This window comes from Helianthus annuus, chromosome 12 (assembly GCF_002127325.2).
Source record: "Helianthus annuus cultivar XRQ/B chromosome 12, HanXRQr2.0-SUNRISE, whole genome shotgun sequence".
Classification (NCBI taxonomy): domain Eukaryota; kingdom Viridiplantae; phylum Streptophyta; class Magnoliopsida; order Asterales; family Asteraceae; genus Helianthus; species Helianthus annuus.
Window position 1 is genome coordinate 27,461,984 of NC_035444.2, and position 6,563 is coordinate 27,468,546.

The 6,563-nt window shown below is 34.1% G+C and overlaps 1 long non-coding RNA gene across 2 annotated transcripts; it reads right to left on the reverse strand.

The window, feature by feature from the left end:
* Positions 1 to 1,892: 1,892 nt before the first annotated feature.
* LOC110890579 lies at positions 1,893 to 6,352 on the reverse strand. 2 transcript variants are annotated; one of them, XR_004874632.1, is made up of 4 exons: positions 5,892 to 6,352; positions 3,225 to 4,941; positions 3,009 to 3,060; positions 1,893 to 2,924 (listed from the first exon to the last, which is right to left on the reverse strand). It is a non-coding gene; the product is annotated as an uncharacterized LOC110890579 (long non-coding RNA). The 2 variants fall into 2 exon arrangements; XR_002564612.2 differs by lacking the exon at positions 5,892 to 6,352 and having other exon boundaries at positions 3,225 to 5,218.
* Positions 6,353 to 6,563: the final 211 nt, after the last annotated feature.

Sequence of the window (6,563 nt, forward strand, 5' to 3'; positions counted from 1 at the left end):
AGGTGTTTTGGCGGTTTTTGTACTCTTATTGGTTATTTTGGACGGTGTTGTTTTATTCCAAGCCGGAAAGAGAGTTTCTTAGTTTGCACCGTCAAACATTCACAAATCACACATACAAAGAGCAATGAAAAGCTAATCCAGCTTCTTGAATTGTTCAGACTCCCATTCATCTGGAAGTGAGCATATGATGATGATGGTTACATACTATAACTTGACAGTTGGGGTTTTTTTGAAGAATAGTCAGCATATATTTGATGGTGGTTACATATATTTGTCATTTAGCTTTTATGGTTAACATATATCAAATGAAAATTCAGATTATGATTCTCGACAATGGTCATTTGAAAAGGTGAAAGAGAAGATTTAGCAGCAAAATTGTAGCAACGAAATTCGAAAGGGCATCAAATTTCACCAAGGAAACAAGTAGCTGTATCTAATTACGTCACCTAAATGTTTTACCAGGCAAGTTTCTTTATTATTGTTTAAATTAAAGATATATAACATTTAACTCTCCCCGTTACCGAGGTTGCAGAAGTTCACCGCGTTATAGAGCAACCAATATGGAAGCTATAGAGCTTTATATTGGTTCATACTATATTATCATATCCACCTTTAAAATAAATCTTAAACATATTAATATTGATTTAATTACTTATTAATCTTGCTTGTTGTATGCGATGCAGACTTTGGTAGCATTTTTACAGGAGTAGTGACTAACAAGCATGGAAGAGTTAAAGCTATACTGGGGAGCTTTTCGACGCCAGTTCGTACTAATCATAGACCAGAAAAGAAAAAGAAGGTTGGTTCTCCTTGGTTTTTTTTGAGTCGCTAGAAGGTTGGCAAAATCTGATGATTAAATCTTGGTTGCCGATCAAATCTAAAGATCATAAACTTTTTAGAGTTAATCCTATACATTTGATTAGCCAAGTTCCTAATGTAATATGTAGTTAGATTTATATTTTGTTTATTCATAGACTTATGGTTTATGTAATTTGCATTGTTCAACCCGTGTATATATTACAACACAAACACATGTGACATAATAGCCAAGTTCCTGAGTATAAATGTGTCTACAAAGTTAATTATAGGTCATATGTGAGTTTACAATCATGTCACATAATGGTATTATTATATTATTATTATAGTGCTTTGAATTTTGAATTGGGTATCCATATTATATGGTGTTAATGGGTCTAGACGTGCACCTTTCGGGCTGGGTTTAAACGGGTTAGGCCCTCAGGCCCTTTGGTCAGAAACTATTTTTAAAGTTACTTAATTTGGCCTCTTTTTTTAGAGACATGGACTAAAGTTGTCATGTGAACTGTTAAGCCATGCCTCTTTTCGTTTCTATATATTCATATTGTTACAGCACAACACGTGTAAGTATAAATGTGGGTAGAAACTTAATTGTAGGTCGTATGGGAGTACATGATCATGTCACAACAAAGTATTATTATAATGCTTTGAAAAACCATAAATACATGGATGGTTAATTCCTATAATCGCAGCCAGGGCAAGGATGGAGCTGTTAGGCGCTGAGATGTTGAACATGGGGAATTGTCAAGGTACCTTAGATTGTTTTATATGCATCCAACAGTTTTTACGTATATCAAATATTCAGTTTGGTAATACATACATCGCGTTAATTGTAGGTACTAAATATTACACCATACTAAACATGTTGTCTAAACGCAGAGAGTCAAGCCACGCAGCGAAAAAGGACTTGACCAATGATCAAACCGAAAAATAGTTTTGGTACGCCTGCAGACGAGGAAGGAACGACAGCTGGAAACCGAACATAAAGAAACCGAACATAAAGAAGCCGCATCAGCTTTAACAAATCAAAACGCATAACAAACAACCGTTCGTACGAGTTATCTTAGCATGACGGATGAAAAACCTCTAAAGGAACATTTTTGATGGCTATAGATGATGAAATGTAGGTTGCTGAAACGCAAAACCCGAAACAATCCATCGTCGTCATACAAAACCTTAAATAGAATACACAATCCATAAATGAAACTGTATTTGGAACAGCAATCAAATACTAATTTCATCAGCAAATCTAACCATAGTCAAGCACTAATTTCATCAGCAAATTGCAAAAAAAAAAAAATAGTAACAATGATAACTCATTAGTTAAGTTAGTTAAACAACAGTTTAAACATTGATCAGATCTTCATCACTCCATCTTCATCTCTAAATACTCGGTACACCAACGTGATGGAAAATATCCAGCGTCACCCATGCATATGCTCCGTCACCCCATTTTGTTCCTCACGAGTTTTTTACCTCAACGCTAAGATCCATCAGCTTATGATTGTCAACCCTTACATACAATCCAGTGATCAAGAACGAATGCGGGTAAGCTTTAGGGTGGGGAAAGTGATGTGCATCGTAAAGAAGACAGTCATCTAAGCTATTAAATGCACCCCAGCGATATGGGTCATGCTTGCTAACGTGGCAACCTATTTGGTTTTCGACAACGATATCTATTGGATAGCAATATCCTAACAACGGGTAACGAGACCCTCATAGATTAAAGTTTTCTGCCAACTTTTTAGCAAATATTGAAATGTCTGGTAATAGTCTCAAAACTCTTCAGTTTATATCTTTTACTCCCCACTTTGTATTGAAAATTCTCGACCTTCTCGTATATGGCTTGCTTGATCTCTAGTTCTTCAAGCCCTTCATTTATAACTTGACGCAGCGCTTCTTTAGGAAGAATGATGCCATTTGGCTGCATCAAGCTTAAAATAGTATTTGGCGACAAGCGTAGGTGTTCGTTTCCGGGTGTCTTACGGTGGAGAATAGTGAGCATGTGAGTCAAACTGTTGGAAAAACATGACTCAAATTTTTGTTCCCATACCTCCTCGTAGGACTCTCTCATCGAGTAATGGAAACCTTTTTGGTTAGGACCTAGTCTGTTAAGGTGGAAATAGATATAAGCTAGATAAAAATTTATAATGTTACAAAAATCAGGAAGCCGTAAACGAAGAATAACTTACACTGTTGACTGCGTTTCAATGCGCGGATCCATTTTATGAATAAACCAATAACCTGGCATGAACAGTTTGTGTCAAATAATACATACATTTCACATGATCATATTAATGCACACTATTAATAGACAATAAACGAGCCAAAGCTCGACTCGAGCTCAGCTCGCCGTTTCGTTCGTAGGCCCAAGAAAACGATAAACCCACGATTACGTGACAAATTACCTGATGAGCGGCGATGTAGTATGGAAGACGGAAAATGCCTAATAGTGAACGACGGTGGACGATGAAGGTTGATGGAGGATGACGATGATGATGATGACGATTGACGTCGATGTTGAGGATTTAGGGTAAAAGGGATTTGTCTTTTGACTATTTACAATTTACATTCTCATATATGGGCCTGAAACTAATTTAGTGGGCTTAGAGATTTTAACCAACATGGACAGAATCAAAGATGTTTTACAACTAGTGGATGCCTAGCCCGCGTTGCGGGGCGATAGGTCGAATATTTCTCAAACAATTAAAAAAACACTACAATAGTTTTGTTAAAAAAAAACTAAAATGATGGCAAGACTAGAATTTTGAGCTCATGACAAAACTGTAATTTGTCAGGACTAATGAGCGAGTGTTAGGCAACTCCTTGACACGAAAAAAAAAATTTAATCGACTCAACCAATTAAAACAAAACACTTCTATGGTTTTGGTAAAAAAAAACTAAAACGATGGCAATACTGTAATTTTGAACAGAGGGCAAAATTGTATATTTTGACTTGGGGTAAAATCGTAATTTGCCAAAAGCTAAAGCGATATCAATACTATAATTTTAAACCATGGGCAAAATCGTAATTTTGAATAGGATCAAATTCGTAATTTTAAACTGGGAATAAAATCGTAACATAACCGAGCCAGTGGGGGCGTGCCATGCAGCAACTTGGCACTATTCCCCACACACCTTTAAAAAAAAATAAAACGATTGCAATACTGTAATTTTCTGTAAATTTTTAATTGGGGCAAAATTGTAATTTTGGGTTAGGGTAAAATTGTAATTTGCAAAAAAACTAAAGCGATGACAATACAATAATTTTTAACTAGGGACAAACTCATAACTCTGAACAGGGGGCAAATTTGTAAGTTTTAATTAGGGGAAAATCGTAATATACCCGGACCAATGGGGAGTGCCAGGCAGCTGCCTGGCACTATTCCCCTCGATTGGTTTTGTATATAACCAGTTGATGCCCCGCCCACGTTGCGGGGCGGTAGGCCGAGTAATTCTCAAACAACTAAAAACACACTACAATAGTTTTGCTAGAAAAAAACTAAAACAATGGCAAGACCGTAATTTTGAGCTCGAGGCAAAACTGTAATATGTCAGGACTAATGAGCGAATGTTAGGCAACTACTTAACACGAAAAAAAATTAAATCGAGTCAAACAATTAAAACGGAACACTTCTATAGTTTTGCTAAAAAACTAAAACGATGGCAAAACTGTAATTTTGAGCTGGGGCAAAATTGTAATTTTTGGCTGGAGGTAAAATCGTAATTTGTCAAAAGGTAAAACGATGGCAATACTGTAATTTTTAACTAGGGGCAAAATCGTAACTTTGAACAGGAGCAAATTCGTAATTTTTAACTAGGGTAAAATCGTATCATACACGAGCCAACGGGGGATTTAAAAAAAACTAAAAGATGACAATACTGTAATTTTTAACTAGGGACAAAAGTGTAATTTTTGGCTATGGAAAAATCATAATTTGCCAAAAGTTAAAGCGATGGAAATACTATAATTTTTAATCAGGGGCAAAACCGTAACTTTGAACAGAGGGCACATTCATGATTTAAACTTAGGGTAAAATCGTAATATACCTGGACCAATGAAGAAGTGTCAGGCAGCTGCCTGGCACTATTCCCCATCTTTATATAAAATTTGTTGAAGTTTATCTTCATTTTCATATTCATCAATATGATGTCATGATTAGTTTATAATAAACTTACTATAAAAAAAACTGATTAAGATTATTTCGTCCAAAAATAACCTACAAGAGAATAAATATTTTGTGTGTAAAGATCACAACCTCTATTGTGTATTAGACACTAGTTTGAATCCCGCGAGTTACGCGGAGATCAGTTTTGATACTCTCGCTATCAAAAAGAATCTTTTTAACAGCAAATTTGGATATCTAAATCATTAAAACATGTTCAGATATTATTATATTATAAAAATATTTAGTTAAATTTAAGTTTTATGAAAAAAAAAACTTTATCTATGTTTTTACTAAAGTAAAAATATAGTAATACAAAACATATCCACAACACTATACATACATACACATTTCTTAAAATACAATATTTACTAAAAAATAGTTTAAAAACACCGTGAAGATGAACTTGTGAAAAGAAATTCTTCGTTGATGAGAACAAAAAAGATATTCATTAGACTATCATTTGAGAATCGTACAATTTTCTTATCATTCATATTTAAATTATAGATGAATTCTTCGTAAAAAAATATTTAGAAAACAAAAGGAAGGAAAGAAAGTAAAGTGAACGGGACCACCTAAAACTACTGTTAACAAACTTTCGCAATTATTATATTACTATTATTAATACTAATTACTAATAATCTTAGGCCAATTGGTATACCCTCCCCGTAACCATGTGAGGTTTGATGTGGTGTCGAGAAGCATCAGGTGATCGATGAAGGTGTCAAGGGTTAAATGGAGGTTTTATTCTCTGAGTTTAATCTATGAAAAAATGTTAGAAAAAATATTTTCATAGTGAATGGATGAGAGAGTAGTTTATGAAGTTTTAATTATTGATTTATTTATACTTTTATATAAGTAAAATCTTAATATTAGAAAACAAATTACTAAACTTAACATAATACTCACCTTTCTAAAGCTCAAAAACATGTCATGTTGATAGCTGATTTGAATGCGTGCCGTTCAACAAGACGCCACTGAAGGTTTGCTCTACTTATCCTAATAAACCTCATCCTATCCTGGTTGCAGAATTTGTATAAACAGCTTATAACTAGAGATCTGAGGTTGAATGAAAAAGTTGTTGAATCTACTTGTTCTTAAAGAGGAGGAAGATAGATCATAAGTTGTTGGATCCATGTGTGGTCACTTTCATTGCAGGTCTCTTTTCAAGAAGATACAGTCTTGTTGGATCCTTAATGTGTGGTCACTTTCATTGCAGGTCTTTTTTCAATAAGATACGGTCAAAACAGGAACACATGTGTACTATCTTATATTTACTACCTAACAAAGATGTACAAACCTGAAATTAGATGGTTAAAATTTAACCCCCAGATCAAACAAAAGAAACCCCCATAACAAAATCAAGTAAATCCAGTGAAAAATTAAAAACAAAAAAATATTAACTAATTCAAGAAAAAAAAATGACAAAAAAACAAAAGAAAAACAGAGTAAACAGATGAAAAAGAAAGTAACATTACCTTAGCTTCATTCACGTTGATTTCATTACTGCCAGCCATGAATAACAACAATCAAGATTCAAACTTTATAAGAAAAAGATTTAATCTTTATGTAAGAAGAAGT